The sequence below is a fragment of the Balearica regulorum genome, chromosome 6 (genome assembly GCF_011004875.1).
Source record: "Balearica regulorum gibbericeps isolate bBalReg1 chromosome 6, bBalReg1.pri, whole genome shotgun sequence".
In the NCBI taxonomy this organism is placed as follows: Eukaryota; Metazoa; Chordata; class Aves; order Gruiformes; family Gruidae; genus Balearica; species Balearica regulorum.
In genome coordinates, this window is record NC_046189.1 from 745677 (window position 1) to 765369 (window position 19693).

Consider the following 19693-nt stretch of genomic DNA (forward strand, 5'->3'; position numbering starts at 1 on the left):
TGGCCCTTATGTGTCCAGAGCAGCTCCGGGCAAAAGAGCACTGCGTGCTCACAGGGCCAGCCTACAACACTAATTACTCACAAGTGCAAATTAATTGCTTGGAGAAAGAGATGATGACACATGAAGAAAAGCATCTTCTGTGCCCAGCACCATGCTGTGGCTAACGAAGAGATAGACTGCTCCTGCCCAGGTTGCAGCAACAGGACCACTGGCACTGCGCGATGGTGGGGGACTGGTGCTCCCCAGGACCCCCAGCATGGGCACCCCAGGCCCCCCATCGTGGGCACAGGGGTGGCAGGTAAAAGCTCTCGCTGTGAGCAGGATTCGAACCTGCGCAGGGAAACCCTATTGGATTTCGAGTCCAACGCCTTCACCCCTCGGCCATCACAGCCCCAGCCCTGGGGAACCAGGGGGACATCTGCCCCCCGCCACGGGCACCCCCTGCTCGCCCCCGGGTGCCCCCTTTTCCTGGGAGCTGGGAAAGTCTCCGCAGTGACCGGTGCATCCCCGCACACACGCTCAGCCCTGCTCGGCTCCACGGGGGCTGGCACAGGGTCGTTCCCCAAAAAGTGTCCCCGGGGTCCCCGTGCAGCACTGCCCCCCCCAGCACCCCAGTGCCCGGCACAGGGTGGGGGTGCCCGGGCAGCTGCGCACCCCGGCTCGTTGGTCTAGGGGTATGATTCTCGCTTAGGGTGCGAGAGGTCCCGGGTTCAACTCCCGGACGAGCCCTCCTTTTGGGCACCCACCACCACCGTGCTCCCACTCGGATGCTCACCCAGCAGAGCTTTTCTGGGGGGTTCTGGGGGGCTCTGTCAGCCCCGCAGCGGGCAGGGAGGGGGCCTGGGCAGGAGGCAAAAGCTGGAGATGCTGGGGGTTGAACCCAGGGCCTCTTACATGCAAAGCAAGCGCTCTCCCGCTGAGCTACATCCCCTCTGCGTGGGCAGGGGTGGGGGCCTGGCCAAGTCCCCTCACCCCCAGCGCTGCCCCACTGCCCACCCCTCACCCTGCTCTGCCCAGCGCCTCAAAACAGTCGGGGCCGCACTCCACCATTCCCATTGCTGGGATCCATCCTGGCCCTGGGCTGTGCCCACCCCAAACACTCTGCCCATCCCCGCGGCACCAGGCACCAGTGCCCTCCCACCTCCCTGGCCCTGCTCCCACCACCGGCCGGGGTCCCCGCACGCCAGCCGAGGCCGGTGGGTGCCCAAAAGGAGGGCTCGTCCGGGAGTTGAACCCGGGACCTCTCGCACCCAAAGCGAGAATCATACCCCTAGACCAACGAGCCGGGGTGCTGCACCCCATTGCCCCCCCCACCCCTGTGACCCAGGCACTTTTGGGGGGGCAGCTGAAGGCTCTGCGTGACCCCGGGCACGCTCTGGGAGCAGGCAGGTCCCTCTTGCCATCCCTGTGCGTGCAGCCAGCAGCTGGAGGTGACTGCAGGCTGTGCGTGCCCAGCATCTCCAGTTCCCAGCGTCTCCAGGGTTTTTCTCCTCAAAACCTCCTCCCTGGCCCTTGCAGCAGTGGGGAAATGGCCGGTGCTGTGCAGCATCACCCGCGCCCTTCTTCCTCCATGGGGCACCCCCAAAGCTGATGTTCCCTCTGACCTTGCTCTTCCCTCCCGGAAAATCCCTGTCGCTGCTCCCTTCCCCACCTGACGCAGCCGCTGGCCCTGGGTTGGGGCTGTGCAGGCACCGGGGGTCCCTCGGCTGCCCCCGGGCCGGCCGGGACAGGGAGGACGGCTGTGGGGCAGACCTGGGACATGTTTCTCTGGACGCAGCCCCCGGGCAGAGCTGGCCCCGGGGCCGTGGTGGCTGAGGGCCCCGCTCTGCCGTCCCCCGCTGCCCCGACAGCCCCTTCCCCAGCCCCGAGGGGACGAGCCCCGGCCACGGCTGAGCCGTGTCTCTGCCCACGGGGCAGCGGGCAGCACCTCGCTCCCGGCACTGGCGGCACCGTCGCAGCTGAGGGGCTGTGCCCGAGGTGGGGAGGCCGCCTGTCCCCCCTGTGCCGGGCAGCGTCGCCCCGTCCGTGCCCCGACGCCATGGGTGCTGTGGCGGCGGTGGGTGCCCAAAAGGAGGGCTCGTCCGGGAGTTGAACCCGGGACCTCTCGCACCCTAAGCGAGAATCATACCCCTAGACCAACGAGCCGGGGTGCGCAGCTGCCCGGGCACCCCCACCCTGTGCCGGGCACTGGGGTGCTGGGGGGGGCAGTGCTGCACAGGGACCCCGGGGACACTGGGGACACTTTTTGGGGAACGACCCTGTGCCAGCCCCCGTGGAGCCGAGCAGGGCTGAGCGTGTGTGCGGGGATGCACCGGCCACGGCGGAGACTTTCCCAGCTCCCAGGAAAAGGGGGCAGCAGGGACGGGATGGGAGAGGGCATCCAGGGGGGCACAGGTTGCCCAAAATGTCGCAGGCCCTTGGGGCTCTCGCTGCCATCGCACCCGCTCTGTGCTGCGCTGCCCAGTGCTGCCTCCCCCTGCCCTTCCCAACCCCTTCCTCCATCGGCTCCATTGGCCTCCCATGGCGACCATCGGCCTCCTGCCCTCACCCCTGGCAGCACCTCGCCGCCCGCTCCTGGGGCCATCCTGCCCACGGGGACGTGCCAGCCAGGACGGGACACCGACCCCTCTGTGGGGGGCACCGCTGCCCTCGCCGTGTCCTGGTGATGCCATGGTCCCACATGCCGCCGGGGAAGGTGTGTGCCCAAAAGGAGGGCTCGTCCAGGAGTTGAACCCCACACCTCTCACAGGTCACTGCCCCCTCCCTCCCCTCTGCTCTCCGGCCATCGGCTCCTCCAGAGCCCCGGGGACGGGGCACACGTCGATGCCCGGGAGCCCACTCAGCATCCCGGGAAATGCCACTTCCCCACCTCTCCTGGGACTGCAAAGCCTGGAAAGGATTGGGGGGCTGTGCCCCTCCTGCCCCGGGGCCATCACAGCCCCATCCTGGGGCATCACGGGGCTCCCTGTGCCCCCCTCTCTCCCCCAGTGCTGGCCCCACAAAATCTGTCCCGGTGCCCCCCGGGCACCCCCTTTCCTGGGAAGTGGCCGGTGCATCCCCGCACACACGCTCAGCCCTGCTCGGCTCCCCAGGGGCTGGCACAGGGTCGTTCCCCAAAAAGTGTCCCCAGTGTCCCCGGGGTCCCCGTGCAGCACTGCCCCCCCCAGCACCCCAGTGCCCGGCACAGGGTGGGGGTGCCCGGGCAGCTGCGCACCCCGGCTCGTTGGTCTAGGGGTATGATTCTCGCTTAGGGTGCGAGAGGTCCCGGGTTCAACTCCCGGACGAGCCCTCCTTTTGGGCACCCACCGCCGCCACAGCACCCATGGCGTCGGGGCACGGACGGGGCGACGCTGCCCGGCACAGGGGGCACAGGCGGCCTCCCCACCTCGGGCGCGGCCCCTCAGCTGCGACGGTGCCGCCAGTGCCGGGAGCGAGGTGCTGCCCGCTGCCCCGTGGGCAGAGACACGGCTCAGCCGTGGCCGGGGCTCGTCCCCTCGGGGCTGGGGAAGGGGCTGTCGGGGCAGCGGGGGACGGCAGAGCGGGGCCCTCAGCCACCACGGCCCCGGGGCCAGCTCTGCCCGGGGGCTGCGTCCAGAGAAACATGTCCCAGGTCTGCCCCACAGTCGTCCTCCCTGTCCCGGCCGGCCCGGGGGCAGCCGAGGGACCCCCGGTGCCTGCACAGCCCCAACCCAGGGCCAGCGGCTGCGTCAGGTGGGGAAGGGAGCAGCGACAGGGATTTTCGGGGAGGGAAGAGCAAGGTCAGAGGGAACATCAGCTTTGGGGGTGCCCCATGGAGGAAGAAGGGCGCGGGTGATGCTGCACAGCACCGGCCATTTCCCCACTGCTGCAAGGGCCAGGGAGGAGGTTTTGAGGAGAAAAACCCTGGAGACGCTGGGAATTGGAGATGCTGGGCACGCACAGCCTGCAGTCACCTCCAGCTGCTGGCTGCACGCACAGGGATGGCAAGAGGGACCTGCCTGCTCCCAGAGCGTGCCCGGGGTCACGCAGAGCCTTCAGCTGCCCCCCCAAAAGTGCCTGGGTCACAGGGGTGGGGGGGGCAATGGGGTGCAGCACCCCGGCTCGTTGGTCTAGGGGTATGATTCTCGCTTTGGGTGCGAGAGGTCCCGGGTTCAACTCCCGGACGAGCCCTCCTTTTGGGCACCCACCGGCCTCGGCTGGCGTGCGGGGACCCCGGCCGGTGGTGGGAGCAGGGCCAGGGAGGTGGGAGGGCACTGGTGCCTGGTGCCGCGGGGATGGGCAGAGTGTTTGGGGTGGGCACAGCCCAGGGCCAGGATGGATCCCAGCAATGGGAATGGTGGAGTGCGGCCCCCGACTGTTTTGAGGCGCTGGGCAGAGCAGGGTGAGGGGTGGGCAGTGGGGCAGCGCTGGGGGTGAGGGGACTTGGCCAGGCCCCCACCCCTGCCCACGCAGAGGGGATGTAGCTCAGTGGGAGAGCACTTGCTTTGCATGTAAGAGGCCCTGGGTTCAACCCCCAGCATCTCCAGCTTTTGCCTCCTGCCCAGGGCCCCTCCCTGCCCGCTGCGGGGCTGACAGACCCCCAAACCGCCCAGAAAAGCTCTGGGGCTGCCTGCGGGCACTGATGGCCTGGGGCTGCTTCCCAGCATCTGCAAAGTGCAGGGAATGCCTGCAGCCCTTTCCCTCCCCTGCCCGGGTGCTGCAGGGCACAGGGGCACCTTGTGTCCCTTCCGCACAGGGACTGGGGTCTCTCTCGCGGGGAATTTTGGTGTGTGTGGGGGGGAGCATCCGGGCGGGAGCAGGGTGGTGGGTGCCCAAAAGGAGGGCTCGTCCGGGAGTTGAACCCGGGACCTCTCGCACCCTAAGCGAGAATCATACCCCTAGACCAACGAGCCGGGGTGCGCAGCTGCCCGGGCACCCCCACCCTGTGCCGGGCACTGGGGTGCTGGGGGGGGCAGTGCTGCACAGGGACCCCGGGGACACTTTTTGGGGAACAACCCTGTGACAGCCCCTGGGGAGCCGAGCAGGGCTGAGCGTGTGTGCGGGGATGCACCGGCCACTTCCCAGGAAAGGGGGTGCCCGGGGGGCACCGGGACAGATTTTGTGGGGCCAGCACTGGGGGAGAGAGGGGGGCACAGGGAGCCCCGTGATGCCCCAGGATGGGGCTGTGATGGCCCCGGGGCAGGAGGGGCACAGCCCCCCCAATCCTTTCCAGGCTTTGCAGTCCCAGGAGAGGTGGGGAAGTGGCATTTCCCGGGATGCTGAGTGGGCTCCCGGGCATCGACGTGTGCCCCGTCCCCGGGGCTCTGGGGGAGCCGATGGCCGGAGAGCAGAGGGGAGGGAGGGGGCAGTGACCTGTGAGAGGTGCGGGGTTCAACTCCCGGACGAGCCCTCCTTTTGGGCACACACCTTCCCCGGCGGCATGTGGGACCATGGCATCACCAGTGCACAGCGAGGGCAGCGGTGCCCGGCACAGAGGGGTCGGTGTCCCGTCCTGGCTGGCACGTCCCCGTGGGCAGGATGGCCCCAGGAGCGGGCGGCGAGGTGCTGCCAGGGGTGAGGGCAGGAGGCCGATGGTCGCCAAGGGAGGCCAATGGAGCCGATGGAGGAAGGGGTTGGGAAGGGCAGGGGGAGGCAGCACTGGGCAGCGCAGCACAGAGCGGGTGCGATGGCAGCGAGAGCCCCAAGGGTCTGTTCCTGGGGTCGGGGCCCTGGGCAGAGCGGGGTAGGGGTGGGCAGTGGGGCAGCGCTGGGGGTGAGGGGACTTGGCCAGGCCCCCACCCCTGCCCACGCAGAGGGGATGTAGCTCAGCGGGAGAGCGCTTGCTTTGCATGTAAGAGGCCCTGGGTTCAACCCCCAGCATCTCCAGCTTTTGCCTCCTGCCCAGGGCCCCTCCCTGCCCGCTGCGGGGCTGACAGACCCCCAAACCCCCCAGAAAAGCTCTGGGGCTGCCTGCGGGCACTGATGACCTGGGGCTGCTTCCCAGCATCTGCAAAGTGCAGGGAATGCCTGCGGCCCTTTCCCTCCCCTGCCCGGGTGCTGCAGGGCACGGGGGCACCTTGTGTCCCTTCCCCACAGGGATGGGGGTCTCTCTCGCGGGGAATTTTGGTGTGTGTGGGGGGGAGCATCCGGGCGGGAGCAGGGTGGTGGGTGCCCAAAAGGAGGGCTCGTCCGGGAGTTGAACCCGGGACCTCTCGCACCCTAAGCGAGAATCATACCCCTAGACCAACGAGCCGGGGTGCGCAGCTGCCCGGGCACCCCCACCCTGTGCCGGGCACTGGGGTGCTGGGGGGGGCAGTGCTGCACAGGGACCCCGGGGACACTTTTTGGGGAACGACCCTGTGCCAGCCCCCGTGGAGCCGAGCAGGGCTGAGCGTGTGTGCGGGGATGCACCGGTCACTGCGGAGACTTTCCCAGCTCCCAGGAAAAGGGGGCACCCGGGGGCGAGCAGGGGGTGCCCGTGGCAGGGGGCAGATGTCCCCCTGGTTCCCCAGGGCTGGGGCTGTGATGGCCGAGGGGTGAAGGCGTTGGACTCGAAATCCAATAGGGTTTCCCTGCGCAGGTTCGAATCCTGCTCACAGCGAGAGCTTTTACCTGCCACCCCTGTGCCCACGATGGGGGGCCTGGGGTGCCCATGCTGGGGGTCCTGGGGTGCTCACGCTGAGGGTCCTGGGTGACCTTACTGGAGGTGCTGGGGGCCCTTGGGGAGCTGGGGTGGGAGCATGCAGGGAACCTGGGCAGTGCCAGCCCTGCACCTCCTCCCTGGTGAGCAGCTCCTGCCCCAGGGAACCTGCTCCCTGGCCTCGTCCCCCGCAATGCCCCAGGGCCTCGGGGATGTGATGGCCCCGCAGCAGGAGGGGCACAGCCACCCCCCGGGGTTCCCCAGGATTTGCAGACCCAGGAGAGGTGAGGAAGCAGCCGTCAAGGGCCACGGTGTTCGGTAGCTGAGGACCATTGTGCCAAGATGCTGAGTGGCTCCCTGGCATCGCCCTGTGCCACGTCCTGGGGAAGCTGGGGGAGCCGATGGCCAAGAGCAGAGGGCAGCACCCCGGGGCAGCCCCCACCTGTGCTGGGCACCGTTTGGGCTGTGCAGTGCTGGGGCCGTGGGGCTGTGGGGCGGTGGGGCCAGGAGCTGGGCTGGGTCCCAGCTGTGCACCCCAGCTCCTCGGTCTGGGGGAACGATTCTCCTTAGGGTGCGAGAGGTCCCGGGTTCAGCTCCTGGATGAGCCCTCCTTTTGGGCACCCACTGCCCTGCTCCCACCCGGCTGCTCCCCCAGCTCTCATGTTCACCCCAAGAGAGACCCCCAGCCGTGTGGGAAGGAAAACAAAGTGCCCCCGTGCCCTGCAGCACCCGGGCAGGGGAGGGAAAGGGCCGCGGGCATTTCCCTGTGGGCTGTGGGTGCCAGGAAGCACCCCAGAGCTTTTCTGGGGGGTTTGGGGGTCTGTCAGCCCCGCAGCGGGCAGGGAGGGGGCCTGGGCAGGAGGCAAAAGCTGGAGATGCTGGGGGTTGAACCCAGGGCCTCTTACATGCAAAGCAAGCGCTCTCCCGCTGAGCTACATCCCCTCTGCAGGGGCAGGGGTGGGGGCCTGGCCAAGTCCCTTCACCCCCAGCGCTGCCCCACTGCCCACCCCTACCCTCCTCTGCCCAGGGCCCCGACCCCAGGAACAGACCCTTGGGACTCTCGCTGCCATCGCACCTGCTCTGTGCTGCGCTGCCCAGTGCTGCCTCCCCCTGCCCTTCCCAACCCCTTCCTCCATCGGCTCCATTGGCCTCCCTTGGCGACCATCGGCCTCCTGCCCTCACCCCTGGCAGCACCTCGCCGCCCGCTCCTGGGGCCATCCTGCCCACGGGGACGTGCCAGCCAGGACGGGACACCGACCCCTCTGTGGGGGGCACCGCTGCCCTCGCCGTGTCCTGGTGATGCCATGGTCCCACATGCCGCCGGGGAAGGTGTGTGCCCAAAAGGAGGGCTCGTCCAGGAGTTGAACCCCACACCTCTCACAGGTCACTGCCCCCTCCCTCCCCTCTGCTCTCCGGCCATCGGCTCCTCCAGAGCCCCGGGGACGGGGCACACGTCGATGCCCGGGAGCCCACTCAGCATCCCGGGAAATGCCACTTCCCCACCTCTCCTGGGACTGCAAAGCCTGGAAAGGATTGGGGGGCTGTGCCCCTCCTGCCCCGGGGCCATCACAGCCCCATCCTGGGGCATCACGGGGCTCCCTGTGCCCCCCTCTCTCCCCCAGTGCTGGCCCCACAAAATCTGTCCCGGTGCCCCCCGGGCACCCCCTTTCCTGGGAAGTGGCCGGTGCATCCCCGCACACACGCTCAGCCCTGCTCGGCTCCCCAGGGGCTGGCACAGGGTCGTTCCCCAAAAAGTGTCCCCAGTGTCCCCGGGGTCCCCGTGCAGCACTGCCCCCCCCAGCACCCCAGTGCCCGGCACAGGGTGGGGGTGCCCGGGCAGCTGCGCACCCCGGCTCGTTGGTCTAGGGGTATGATTCTCGCTTAGGGTGCGAGAGGTCCCGGGTTCAACTCCCGGACGAGCCCTCCTTTTGGGCACCCACCGCCGCCACAGCACCCATGGCGTCGGGGCACGGACGGGGCGACGCTGCCCGGCACAGGGGGCACAGGCGGCCTCCCCACCTCGGGCGCGGCCCCTCAGCTGCGACGGTGCCGCCAGTGCCGGGAGCGAGGTGCTGCCCGCTGCCCCGTGGGCAGAGACACGGCTCAGCCGTGGCCGGGGCTCGTCCCCTCGGGGCTGGGGAAGGGGCTGTCGGGGCAGCGGGGGACGGCAGAGCGGGGCCCTCAGCCACCACGGCCCCGGGGCCAGCTCTGCCCGGGGGCTGCGTCCAGAGAAACATGTCCCAGGTCTGCCCCACAGCCGTCCTCCCTGTCCCGGCCGGCCCGGGGGCAGCCGAGGGACCCCCGGTGCCTGCACAGCCCCAACCCAGGGCCAGCGGCTGCGTCAGGTGGGGAAGGGAGCAGCGACAGGGATTTTCGGGGAGGGAAGAGCAAGGTCAGAGGGAACATCAGCTTTGGGGGTGCCCCATGGAGGAAGAAGGGCGCGGGTGATGCTGCACAGCACCGGCCATTTCCCCACTGCTGCAAGGGCCAGGGAGGAGGTTTTGAGGAGAAAAACCCTGGAGACGCTGGGAATTGGAGATGCTGGGCACGCACAGCCTGCAGTCACCTCCAGCTGCTGGCTGCACGCACAGGGATGGCAAGAGGGACCTGCCTGCTCCCAGAGCGTGCCCGGGGTCACGCAGAGCCTTCAGCTGCCCCCCCAAAAGTGCCTGGGTCACAGGGGTGGGGGGGGCAATGGGGTGCAGCACCCCGGCTCGTTGGTCTAGGGGTATGATTCTCGCTTTGGGTGCGAGAGGTCCCGGGTTCAACTCCCGGACGAGCCCTCCTTTTGGGCACCCACCGGCCTCGGCTGGCGTGCGGGGACCCCGGCCGGTGGTGGGAGCAGGGCCAGGGAGGTGGGAGGGCACTGGTGCCTGGTGCCGCGGGGATGGGCAGAGTGTTTGGGGTGGGCACAGCCCAGGGCCAGGATGGATCCCAGCAATGGGAATGGTGGAGTGCGGCCCCCGACTGTTTTGAGGCGCTGGGCAGAGCAGGGTGAGGGGTGGGCAGTGGGGCAGCGCTGGGGGTGAGGGGACTTGGCCAGGCCCCCACCCCTGCCCACGCAGAGGGGATGTAGCTCAGTGGGAGAGCGCTTGCTTTGCATGTAAGAGGCCCTGGGTTCAACCCCCAGCATCTCCAGCTTTTGCCTCCTGCCCAGGGCCCCTCCCTGCCCGCTGCGGGGCTGACAGACCCCCAAACCGCCCAGAAAAGCTCTGGGGCTGCCTGCGGGCACTGATGGCCTGGGGCTGCTTCCCAGCATCTGCAAAGTGCAGGGAATGCCTGCAGCCCTTTCCCTCCCCTGCCCGGGTGCTGCAGGGCACAGGGGCACCTTGTGTCCCTTCCGCACAGGGACTGGGGTCTCTCTCGCGGGGAATTTTGGTGTGTGTGGGGGGGAGCATCCGGGCGGGAGCAGGGTGGTGGGTGCCCAAAAGGAGGGCTCGTCCGGGAGTTGAACCCGGGACCTCTCGCACCCTAAGCGAGAATCATACCCCTAGACCAACGAGCCGGGGTGCGCAGCTGCCCGGGCACCCCCACCCTGTGCCGGGCACTGGGGTGCTGGGGGGGGCAGTGCTGCACAGGGACCCCGGGGACACTTTTTGGGGAACAACCCTGTGACAGCCCCTGGGGAGCCGAGCAGGGCTGAGCGTGTGTGCGGGGATGCACCGGCCACTTCCCAGGAAAGGGGGTGCCCGGGGGGCACCGGGACAGATTTTGTGGGGCCAGCACTGGGGGAGAGAGGGGGGCACAGGGAGCCCCGTGATGCCCCAGGATGGGGCTGTGATGGCCCCGGGGCAGGAGGGGCACAGCCCCCCCAATCCTTTCCAGGCTTTGCAGTCCCAGGAGAGGTGGGGAAGTGGCATTTCCCGGGATGCTGAGTGGGCTCCCGGGCATCGACGTGTGCCCCGTCCCCGGGGCTCTGGGGGAGCCGATGGCCGGAGAGCAGAGGGGAGGGAGGGGGCAGTGACCTGTGAGAGGTGCGGGGTTCAACTCCCGGACGAGCCCTCCTTTTGGGCACACACCTTCCCCGGCGGCATGTGGGACCATGGCATCACCAGGACACGGCGAGGGCAGCGGTGCCCGGCACAGAGGGGTCGGTGTCCCGTCCTGGCTGGCACGTCCCCGTGGGCAGGATGGCCCCAGGAGCGGGCGGCGAGGTGCTGCCAGGGGTGAGGGCAGGAGGCCGATGGTCGCCAAGGGAGGCCAATGGAGCCGATGGAGGAAGGGGTTGGGAAGGGCAGGGGGAGGCAGCACTGGGCAGCGCAGCACAGAGCGGGTGCGATGGCAGCGAGAGCCCCAAGGGTCTGTTCCTGGGGTCGGGGCCCTGGGCAGAGCGGGGTAGGGGTGGGCAGTGGGGCAGCGCTGGGGGTGAGGGGACTTGGCCAGGCCCCCACCCCTGCCCACGCAGAGGGGATGTAGCTCAGCGGGAGAGCGCTTGCTTTGCATGTAAGAGGCCCTGGGTTCAACCCCCAGCATCTCCAGCTTTTGCCTCCTGCCCAGGGCCCCTCCCTGCCCGCTGCGGGGCTGACAGACCCCCAAACCCCCCAGAAAAGCTCTGGGGCTGCCTGCGGGCACTGATGACCTGGGGCTGCTTCCCAGCATCTGCAAAGTGCAGGGAATGCCTGCGGCCCTTTCCCTCCCCTGCCCGGGTGCTGCAGGGCACGGGGGCACCTTGTGTCCCTTCCCCACAGGGATGGGGGTCTCTCTCGCGGGGAATTTTGGTGTGTGTGGGGGGGAGCATCCGGGCGGGAGCAGGGTGGTGGGTGCCCAAAAGGAGGGCTCGTCCGGGAGTTGAACCCGGGACCTCTCGCACCCTAAGCGAGAATCATACCCCTAGACCAACGAGCCGGGGTGCGCAGCTGCCCGGGCACCCCCACCCTGTGCCGGGCACTGGGGTGCTGGGGGGGGCAGTGCTGCACAGGGACCCCGGGGACACTTTTTGGGGAACGACCCTGTGCCAGCCCCCGTGGAGCCGAGCAGGGCTGAGCGTGTGTGCGGGGATGCACCGGTCACTGCGGAGACTTTCCCAGCTCCCAGGAAAAGGGGGCACCCGGGGGCGAGCAGGGGGTGCCCGTGGCGGGGGGCAGATGTCCCCCTGGTTCCCCAGGGCTGGGGCTGTGATGGCCGAGGGGTGAAGGCGTTGGACTCGAAATCCAATAGGGTTTCCCTGCGCAGGTTCGAATCCTGCTCACAGCGAGAGCTTTTACCTGCCACCCCTGTGCCCACGATGGGGGGCCTGGGGTGCCCATGCTGGGGGTCCTGGGGTGCTCACGCTGAGGGTCCTGGGTGACCTTACTGGAGGTGCTGGGGGCCCTTGGGGAGCTGGGGTGGGAGCATGCAGGGAACCTGGGCAGTGCCAGCCCTGCACCTCCTCCCTGGTGAGCAGCTCCTGCCCCAGGGAACCTGCTCCCTGGCCTCGTCCCCCGCAATGCCCCAGGGCCTCGGGGATGTGATGGCCCCGCAGCAGGAGGGGCACAGCCACCCCCCGGGGTTCCCCAGGATTTGCAGACCCAGGAGAGGTGAGGAAGCAGCCGTCAAGGGCCACGGTGTTCGGTAGCTGAGGACCATTGTGCCAAGATGCTGAGTGGCTCCCTGGCATCGCCCTGTGCCATGTCCTGGGGAAGCTGGGGGAGCCGATGGCCAAGAGCAGAGGGCAGCACCCCGGGGCAGCCCCCACCTGTGCTGGGCACCGTTTGGGCTGTGCAGTGCTGGGGCCGTGGGGCTGTGGGGCGGTGGGGCCAGGAGCTGGGCTGGGTCCCAGCTGTGCACCCCAGCTCCTCGGTCTGGGGGAACGATTCTCCTTAGGGTGCGAGAGGTCCCGGGTTCAGCTCCTGGATGAGCCCTCCTTTTGGGCACCCACTGCCCTGCTCCCACCCGGCTGCTCCCCCAGCTCTCATGTTCACCCCAAGAGAGACCCCCAGCCGTGTGGGAAGGAAAACAAAGTGCCCCCGTGCCCTGCAGCACCCGGGCAGGGGAGGGAAAGGGCCGCGGGCATTTCCCTGTGGGCTGTGGGTGCCAGGAAGCACCCCAGAGCTTTTCTGGGGGGTTTGGGGGTCTGTCAGCCCCGCAGCGGGCAGGGAGGGGGCCTGGGCAGGAGGCAAAAGCTGGAGATGCTGGGGGTTGAACCCAGGGCCTCTTACATGCAAAGCAAGCGCTCTCCCGCTGAGCTACATCCCCTCTGCAGGGGCAGGGGTGGGGGCCTGGCCAAGTCCCTTCACCCCCAGCGCTGCCCCACTGCCCACCCCTACCCTCCTCTGCCCAGGGCCCCGACCCCAGGAACAGACCCTTGGGACTCTCGCTGCCATCGCACCTGCTCTGTGCTGCGCTGCCCAGTGCTGCCTCCCCCTGCCCTTCCCAACCCCTTCCTCCATCGGCTCCATTGGCCTCCCTTGGCGACCATCGGCCTCCTGCCCTCACCCCTGGCAGCACCTCGCCGCCCGCTCCTGGGGCCATCCTGCCCACAGGGACGTGCCAGCCAGGACGGGACACCGACCCCTCTGTGGGGGGCACCGCTGCCCTCGCCGTGTCCTGGTGATGCCATGGTCCCACATGCCGCCGGGGAAGGTGTGTGCCCAAAAGGAGGGCTCGTCCAGGAGTTGAACCCCACACCTCTCACAGGTCACTGCCCCCTCCCTCCCCCTGCTCTCCGGCCATCGGCTCCTCCAGAGCCCCGGGGACGGGGCACACGTCGATGCCCGGGAGCCCACTCAGCATCCCGGGAAATGCCACTTCCCCACCTCTCCTGGGACTGCAAAGCCTGGAAAGGATTGGGGGGCTGTGCCCCTCCTGCCCCGGGGCCATCACAGCCCCATCCTGGGGCATCACGGGGCTCCCTGTGCCCCCCTCTCTCCCCCAGTGCTGGCCCCACAAAATCTGTCCCGGTGCCCCCCGGGCACCCCCTTTCCTGGGAAGTGGCCGGTGCATCCCCGCACACACGCTCAGCCCTGCTCGGCTCCCCAGGGGCTGGCACAGGGTCGTTCCCCAAAAAGTGTCCCCGGGGTCCCCATGCAGCACTGCCCCCCCCAGCACCCCAGTGCCCGGCACAGGGTGGGGGTGCCCGGGCAGCTGCGCACCCCGGCTCGTTGGTCTAGGGGTATGATTCTCGCTTAGGGTGCGAGAGGTCCCGGGTTCAACTCCCGGACGAGCCCTCCTTTTGGGCACCCACCGCCACCACAGCACCCATGGCGTCGGGGCACGGACGGGGCGACGCTGCCCGGCACAGGGGGGACAGGCGGCCTCCCCACCTCGGGCGCGGCCCCTCAGCTGCGACGGTGCCGCCAGTGCCGGGAGCGAGGTGCTGCCCGCTGCCCCGTGGGCAGAGACACGGCTCAGCCGTGGCCGGGGCTCGTCCCCTCGGGGCTGGGGAAGGGGCTGTCGGGGCAGCGGGGGACGGCAGAGCGGGGCCCTCAGCCACCACAGCCCCGGGGCCAGCTCTGCCCGGGGGCAGAGGCAGGTAGCTGGGAAAGGGAACAGCCACTGGGATTGAATGGAGAAGGGGAGCCACCATGATGCAAGACAGAGATGGGCTTTGGGGGATGATATCCCGTGCAGCAAGAAAAGAGATGTTTTCTAGAGCAAGTTTTCAGGGAGGCAAAAGCTGGAGATGCTGGGGGTTGAACCCAGGGCCTCTTACATGCGAAGCAAGCGCTCTCCCGCTGAGCTACATCCCCCTGCCCAGGGCTATGCCCAGGGCCAACCGTCCCTGCCACCGCAGCGTCAGCATCCATGCTTGCTAAAAACAGTGTCAGCTGAAAGAGAAACCCAATGGCCATATCACGGTTTTGCCGTTTGCTGGCAGCTGGGGGATGCCAGTGCTGACCCTCTTCCACCGGCTCTGCAGAGAGCAGCAGGGATGCAGTCCCCAAAGGGGAAGTTGTCCCAAAAGGAGGGCTCATCTGTGAGTTGAACCCAGGACATCTTGCACCCAAAATGAGAATCATAGTCCTAGACCAATGAGCCTAGTTGCTGCACCCCTTTTGCACCCCCAGCTCGTACGCCCCACACATTTTGGGGTTGCGGTGCAGCTGAGGCTGTGGTTTTTCCCCCAGCACACCCGCAGCCTGCAGGTGCGGGTAGCAGCCCCAGGCCATCGGTGCCCGCAGGCAGCCCCAGAGCTTTTCTGGGGGGTTTGGGGGGTCTGTCGGCCCCACAACCAGCAGGGAGGGGGCTTGGGAGGAGGCAAAAGCTGGAGATGCTGGGGGTTGAACCCAGGGCCTCTTACATGCAAAGCAAGCGCTCTCCCGCTGAGCTACATCCCCCTGCACCAGCAGCATCTTGCTGCCAGCTCTTGGGGTCCATCCTGCCCACAGGGATGTGCCAGCCAGGACATGGACAGACCCCTCTGTGTTGGGCACCGCTGCCCTAACCTGTGCCCTGGTCATGTCACAGCCCCGTGTGCCACCAGGGAAGGTGGGTGCCCAAAAGGAGGGCTCGTCCGGGAGTTGAACCCGGGACCTCTCGCACCCGAAGCGAGAATCATACCCCTAGACCAACGAGCCGGGGCAGAGCCATCCTCCCTGCCCTGGGTCCCTGTCCTCCATCCACCCGTGGTGCTGGGCACAGGGTGATGGCCCTAGGTGCCCCATCTCCCACCACCGCCCCTCAGAGACCCATTTCACATGGTCCCAGAGGTAACAATCTCCCTCTCCCCTGCCCCACGGGTGTCAGCGTGGCTTTGGGACAAGGGGCAGGAGCTCTGAGTGCCGGGTTACCGGCAAATTCCCCTGGATGTTCTTTTTTCCCAGCCCCCAGGAGCTGCCACTGGGGGTGTCAGCAGGGTGGTGGTGCCAGGGTCCCATGGGTGCCATGGGGGGGGGGGGGGGGGGGGCGGGGGCAGGACTGGGAGGATGGCTCTGGGGCTGAACAGGGGGATTTTTTCTGGACACAGTCCCCGATGGTAGGGCTACCTATAGCTGTGCCAGGGTGAGAAGCTGAGATGCTGCTGAGTGTTGGACCCCCCTCCATGCAGGACAGCCACAGGGGGAACAGGGTGAAGAGCCTGAAGAGAGCCTCCGATGCTCATTATATCGCACTGCAGGCTGTGCCAGAGCAAGGGTTCCCTCCCTGGGCACATCCAAACCCCATGAGCTGACCCAGGGGAGCCTGGAGGAAGGATCAGCCGCAGGCAGCGCAGGCAAGCCTCGCTCCTGTCCCCTGCCCCCCAAATCACGGAGGTGTGGGGAGGAATGGGCAGGGGCATCACTGCACCCCCATGATTTCCAGGTCACATAACCCCCCATGGCTGCCCGGCTCCTTCCCCACGCATCCAGTGCTACACCAACTACCTTACACAGCGGTAACCAGATCACCCTTCTCCTCTTTGGGAAACCTGCAGACACCTATTTCTCAGCAAACGTGAATTAACAGCCCTGGAATATTTAACTGAACAATTCTTGAGTTGGAAACTCAAATTGCAAAGTATTTCACCTTGCAAACCGTTGGGATTTGGGCTCCGCTTTCATTGCACTCATGCCTGTCTCTCCTCGAGGGCTGCCCTCCCCGGGGGGAGAAGCTCAGAGGACAAGGGGGTGTAGGACAGCCAGGAGCAGTCTGGCGATGATTTGGGCTCGGGGTGAGGCACAGTGCTGGTGGAGCCAACAGGGCTGCGGGCTCACTGGGGTGCAAGCCCTGTGAGCCCCACTCCCATGGGTAGTACCAGGAGGGCCAGACCGGGATGCCAGCACCTTTTGATTTGCATGCATCTTCCCCCGTGACTCACATGTGTGGGTGGCCTGTTATTTCCCTGCTTCATGGGATTTCCAGCCCTGGGGAAGAACCGGAGCCCTTGCTGGAGCCATTGCCTGTCTGGGTCCCCTGGCTGGTGCAGGGAGGGCGCCCCGAGAAACCGCAGTGAGCCCATGTCCTGCGGTCAGTACATGGGTGCTGGGGTGGGATGTCCTCTTGGTCGTGCTCTCTCCTCCCTCTTATCCCAGCCATGCAATCACTTCTCTCCCCTTCCTAAAGCCTAAGAGCAGGCATCCTCTCTGCTTTGGTGGGAAATTGCGTTGCAAGGCTTTGGTGGGCAAGGAAGCTGATTTTTATTGGCAAACAAGTCTCATCTCAGCCTGCCATGCCTGCAGGCTCCCAGCTCCAGGAGCTCTGTCTCTCCACCTGGCTGGCTCCAGGACATATGTCTCCAAGCGCTCTGGCCAGGAATCCTTGCCCCAGCGAGGAGGATGAGGGACGCTGCCTGTTGAGGCCAGCTCACCCTCCTGGTGTTGCCCTCAGCTTGACGCCCGAGTGCTGGGGTGGGATACACCCTTTGCAACCCAGCAAAGGCACAGGAGGTGGATCTGTCTCTTCATCCTGTCCCACTGCTGTGAGTCACTGTGCAGAGAAGCCACAGATTGATGTGCCGGGTTCTTGTTGACCCAGCCATCATCAGTCGCCACCAATCCCTCCATCCCTATCACCAGCCCCATTCTGCCCAGGGCTTCCACTCCTTGCTATTCACACCAGTCTTCCCTTTTCCATGACAACTGTCTATGCTTCTCTACTTGTTCCAACTCAAACCATGACTTCACCCCTCCTCCCCACCTCATCCATCCCCAGGGTGGCAAGGTACTCATCACCACACGAGATGCTTGCTGGCTGCTTCTGTTGGCTTCCCCAAGTATGTAAATACAGAGAAACCTGAGCAAGCTCATTTGCCAGATGTGTTGGTGCAGGCTGCAATGTCGCCATGGTTACACGCACCCCAAAGAGGAGACTGACACCCCGAAGGCTATGACCCCACAATGGGGAGTGACCCCATCACCTTCCTAGGCTGGTGTGTTTCAGCTGCTCCCTGTTGAGCTGGTGTACCTCACCGTAATTAATGCACTGTAATTTCTGCTGATGCAGTTGACTTCACCAAAGCAAAGGACAGAAGAAAGAAAATGAAGGGAAATTGGGGTCTCCAGGAAGCAATGGCTGCTGCTGGAGGAGGATGCTGAGTGTCAGCAGGGAGAAGGTTTCCTCCAAGGACATGAGCAGGTGAGGGAACATGGGAGGTAAGCGGGAGACATGAAACGCCACAGATGCAGGTATGGCCAAGGGGTTGCACGTGGGCTATGCTCCAGGATTTTCTGAGAAATGCTGCTGCTGCTTTTGGAAGCCATAAGTAGGCAATGCTGGGACCAAACCCCAGGACCCAGCTATTTCCCTCCATCCTTCCACCTGCTAAACACTATTTTTCATCTCAGTCTTGGTATGTAGTTCTCTGTTTCTCACCAGGACCTTTGGCTGCACTGTCTTTGCAGGAACCTGTATTTTAGGGCCAGATCAGCAGGTCTGTAGGGTCCTGCCCTGGGCAAGCGCTGGCTGGGGGGGATATGTGGCGGAGTGAATTCAGGACGGCTCTTGAGCTGGGAGCCAAGATGGCACGGCTCCCAGCCGGGAGTCACAGCACCCGTGGGAGACAGGGTGCCAGGTCCCTTAGGACAGGGAGCCCTGCAGGGCACCGAGGTCGTCACTTCCCCGACTCTGTCTGCACTAAGGCATCACAATTTGCAAGTCAAATCAAGGACCTGCATTGATTTTAGTCTCCTTTGAGACACTGGATCTTCAGGAAAAAAAATCTGTATAACCTCACCAGTGGAGTTATTCAGTGAAAAGCCACATAAAAATGTCATTAGTCTTTCCCCCTGCTCCATCCGTGGACCCCAGATGCCTACAGCTTTCTAACAGAGTTTTTTCCGGAAATTCAATGCTTTTCCTCATTGCAGTTTTCAGGAGAATTTTGCATCCTATCTCTGCAGACAATTTCTGGAGTTGGGATAAAAATATCTGAGCAGTTCTTGGAAGAGGGATGTGAAACTACATCTCTCTCCTGGTGCTCTGACTGCTGAGCAATTGCCACATAAATTTTCTCCAAATTAGGAGCACCTCTGTGAAGATCTCCTGAGCAATAAAACCAGTTGAGCTTGGTAAAAGGCTTTTGAAGACCAACACACTTTCAAGCTCAGCATAATCCCTCATTATAAACACTCATAAGCTTTATGCAAATTGTCACGCTACCAAAATGCTTAAGGTACAAAAGAAGATCTAAACAATAACCATGGAGGACTCTTAATCCTTCTTCCACCCGCTGAAAAGGTTCTGCTTGATGATACATGACACATTAAAAAGAGGCTTTGCTCAATGCCTGGCATCTTTTTCCAGAGACTCCTGTATTCCCTCTCCGTAAAACAATTATTCTCCAATTCTCTAATGTGTTCAACTAAAGTCTTGGGTCCCAGTCTTTGGTAAGAGCTCTGTATGGAGCTCGCTGTGCTGGGGCTAGGGATGGGGTTGTCCTTGTCCTCCTCTAACTGACCAGCTCACAAGGACAGGAGCTGCAGGTCTCTGCACTCAGCAACACAGCAAAGGTCCCTGCTGAGCGCCGGTCCAGCTGTTGCTCTCGCCTCTGTTCCTGGAACACACAGGGAAATGATAGTTTCTTCTTCATGTCCTTATCATTATGTTTATATATCTTTCCTGATGGCATTACCACAGGTCTGGGTGTCCCTCACGCTTGGTATCTCTGAGAAATGTTAGGATGCCTCTCCCCATAACACCTCTAATCAATCCGTGCTCAGTCACAGGTCTCAGCAAATTTGGGCTTCCAAATGTCTGCGTCCAGAGGAAACCTGGGTAACCCTGCACCGTGTTTCGCATTGCAGGCACCCCTCTTCCTCTGACGGGGCTGGGGTGCTACGGTGGACGTGGGTTGGAGGACAAGGTGCCTCTGCATCCAGGTGGGATCGCATTCCCTGAGCTAGCACAGGAGCGCGGGTATATTCAGCTCATGGTATTCACAGGGCTCACTCGAGGCAAATGTTGCCGTCACACCTGTACGTATGCATGTCTGTGTGCACATGCAGCAGCGCAGAACAAAACGTTTCTGCTGCTTCATTAAGAGATACAGCCAGATGTAGACACATCACATGCCTCACTGGCAGCTGGGTACCTAGGTTTGAGTCAGTACCTACTTATTTGCATGAGGCTCCTTTTGCCACGTGCTGTCGTAAAGAGCAAGACTGAAGACCCTAATGCTTGAGGTTCTAGTTTTACCCTGGTATATCTTAGGAATTTTATACCCTTCATCATCACTAATAAAACATGGAGTTGGACATGGGA

At 65.0% G+C, this 19693-nt stretch overlaps 25 non-coding genes across 25 annotated transcripts; 12 read left to right on the top strand and 13 right to left on the bottom strand.

Annotated features, from left to right (window-relative positions):
- Nucleotides 1–309: 309 nt before the first annotated feature.
- TRNAS-CGA (transfer RNA serine (anticodon CGA)) lies at nucleotides 310–391 on the bottom strand. The gene has a single exon. It is a non-coding gene; the product is annotated as a tRNA-Ser (tRNA).
- Nucleotides 392–657: 266 nt separating this feature from the next.
- TRNAP-AGG (transfer RNA proline (anticodon AGG)) lies at nucleotides 658–729 on the top strand. Its single transcript has one exon. It is a non-coding gene; the product is annotated as a tRNA-Pro (tRNA).
- Nucleotides 730–859: 130 nt separating this feature from the next.
- Nucleotides 860–931, bottom strand: TRNAA-UGC (transfer RNA alanine (anticodon UGC)). The gene has a single exon. It is a non-coding gene; the product is annotated as a tRNA-Ala (tRNA).
- A 282-nt stretch (nucleotides 932–1213) lies between these two features.
- On the bottom strand, nucleotides 1214–1285 carry TRNAP-UGG (transfer RNA proline (anticodon UGG)). Its single transcript has one exon. It is a non-coding gene; the product is annotated as a tRNA-Pro (tRNA).
- Nucleotides 1286–2073: 788 nt separating this feature from the next.
- TRNAP-AGG (transfer RNA proline (anticodon AGG)) lies at nucleotides 2074–2145 on the bottom strand. Its single transcript has one exon. It is a non-coding gene; the product is annotated as a tRNA-Pro (tRNA).
- Nucleotides 2146–3217: 1072 nt separating this feature from the next.
- Nucleotides 3218–3289, top strand: TRNAP-AGG (transfer RNA proline (anticodon AGG)). Its single transcript has one exon. It is a non-coding gene; the product is annotated as a tRNA-Pro (tRNA).
- Nucleotides 3290–4077: 788 nt separating this feature from the next.
- Nucleotides 4078–4149, top strand: TRNAP-UGG (transfer RNA proline (anticodon UGG)). The gene has a single exon. It is a non-coding gene; the product is annotated as a tRNA-Pro (tRNA).
- A 283-nt stretch (nucleotides 4150–4432) lies between these two features.
- TRNAA-UGC (transfer RNA alanine (anticodon UGC)) lies at nucleotides 4433–4504 on the top strand. The gene has a single exon. It is a non-coding gene; the product is annotated as a tRNA-Ala (tRNA).
- Nucleotides 4505–4799: 295 nt separating this feature from the next.
- TRNAP-AGG (transfer RNA proline (anticodon AGG)) lies at nucleotides 4800–4871 on the bottom strand. Its single transcript has one exon. It is a non-coding gene; the product is annotated as a tRNA-Pro (tRNA).
- Nucleotides 4872–5772: 901 nt separating this feature from the next.
- Nucleotides 5773–5844, top strand: TRNAA-UGC (transfer RNA alanine (anticodon UGC)). Its single transcript has one exon. It is a non-coding gene; the product is annotated as a tRNA-Ala (tRNA).
- A 295-nt stretch (nucleotides 5845–6139) lies between these two features.
- Nucleotides 6140–6211, bottom strand: TRNAP-AGG (transfer RNA proline (anticodon AGG)). The gene has a single exon. It is a non-coding gene; the product is annotated as a tRNA-Pro (tRNA).
- Nucleotides 6212–6477: 266 nt separating this feature from the next.
- TRNAS-CGA (transfer RNA serine (anticodon CGA)) lies at nucleotides 6478–6559 on the top strand. Its single transcript has one exon. It is a non-coding gene; the product is annotated as a tRNA-Ser (tRNA).
- A 909-nt stretch (nucleotides 6560–7468) lies between these two features.
- TRNAA-UGC (transfer RNA alanine (anticodon UGC)) lies at nucleotides 7469–7540 on the bottom strand. The gene has a single exon. It is a non-coding gene; the product is annotated as a tRNA-Ala (tRNA).
- A 909-nt stretch (nucleotides 7541–8449) lies between these two features.
- TRNAP-AGG (transfer RNA proline (anticodon AGG)) lies at nucleotides 8450–8521 on the top strand. The gene has a single exon. It is a non-coding gene; the product is annotated as a tRNA-Pro (tRNA).
- Nucleotides 8522–9309: 788 nt separating this feature from the next.
- On the top strand, nucleotides 9310–9381 carry TRNAP-UGG (transfer RNA proline (anticodon UGG)). Its single transcript has one exon. It is a non-coding gene; the product is annotated as a tRNA-Pro (tRNA).
- Nucleotides 9382–9664: 283 nt separating this feature from the next.
- On the top strand, nucleotides 9665–9736 carry TRNAA-UGC (transfer RNA alanine (anticodon UGC)). Its single transcript has one exon. It is a non-coding gene; the product is annotated as a tRNA-Ala (tRNA).
- A 295-nt stretch (nucleotides 9737–10031) lies between these two features.
- Nucleotides 10032–10103, bottom strand: TRNAP-AGG (transfer RNA proline (anticodon AGG)). The gene has a single exon. It is a non-coding gene; the product is annotated as a tRNA-Pro (tRNA).
- A 901-nt stretch (nucleotides 10104–11004) lies between these two features.
- TRNAA-UGC (transfer RNA alanine (anticodon UGC)) lies at nucleotides 11005–11076 on the top strand. Its single transcript has one exon. It is a non-coding gene; the product is annotated as a tRNA-Ala (tRNA).
- Nucleotides 11077–11371: 295 nt separating this feature from the next.
- Nucleotides 11372–11443, bottom strand: TRNAP-AGG (transfer RNA proline (anticodon AGG)). Its single transcript has one exon. It is a non-coding gene; the product is annotated as a tRNA-Pro (tRNA).
- Nucleotides 11444–11709: 266 nt separating this feature from the next.
- Nucleotides 11710–11791, top strand: TRNAS-CGA (transfer RNA serine (anticodon CGA)). The gene has a single exon. It is a non-coding gene; the product is annotated as a tRNA-Ser (tRNA).
- A 909-nt stretch (nucleotides 11792–12700) lies between these two features.
- Nucleotides 12701–12772, bottom strand: TRNAA-UGC (transfer RNA alanine (anticodon UGC)). The gene has a single exon. It is a non-coding gene; the product is annotated as a tRNA-Ala (tRNA).
- An 899-nt stretch (nucleotides 12773–13671) lies between these two features.
- On the top strand, nucleotides 13672–13743 carry TRNAP-AGG (transfer RNA proline (anticodon AGG)). The gene has a single exon. It is a non-coding gene; the product is annotated as a tRNA-Pro (tRNA).
- Nucleotides 13744–14193: 450 nt separating this feature from the next.
- On the bottom strand, nucleotides 14194–14265 carry TRNAA-CGC (transfer RNA alanine (anticodon CGC)). Its single transcript has one exon. It is a non-coding gene; the product is annotated as a tRNA-Ala (tRNA).
- Nucleotides 14266–14781: 516 nt separating this feature from the next.
- Nucleotides 14782–14853, bottom strand: TRNAA-UGC (transfer RNA alanine (anticodon UGC)). Its single transcript has one exon. It is a non-coding gene; the product is annotated as a tRNA-Ala (tRNA).
- Nucleotides 14854–15021: 168 nt separating this feature from the next.
- On the bottom strand, nucleotides 15022–15093 carry TRNAP-CGG (transfer RNA proline (anticodon CGG)). Its single transcript has one exon. It is a non-coding gene; the product is annotated as a tRNA-Pro (tRNA).
- Between the last annotated feature and the right edge of the window lie 4600 nt (nucleotides 15094–19693).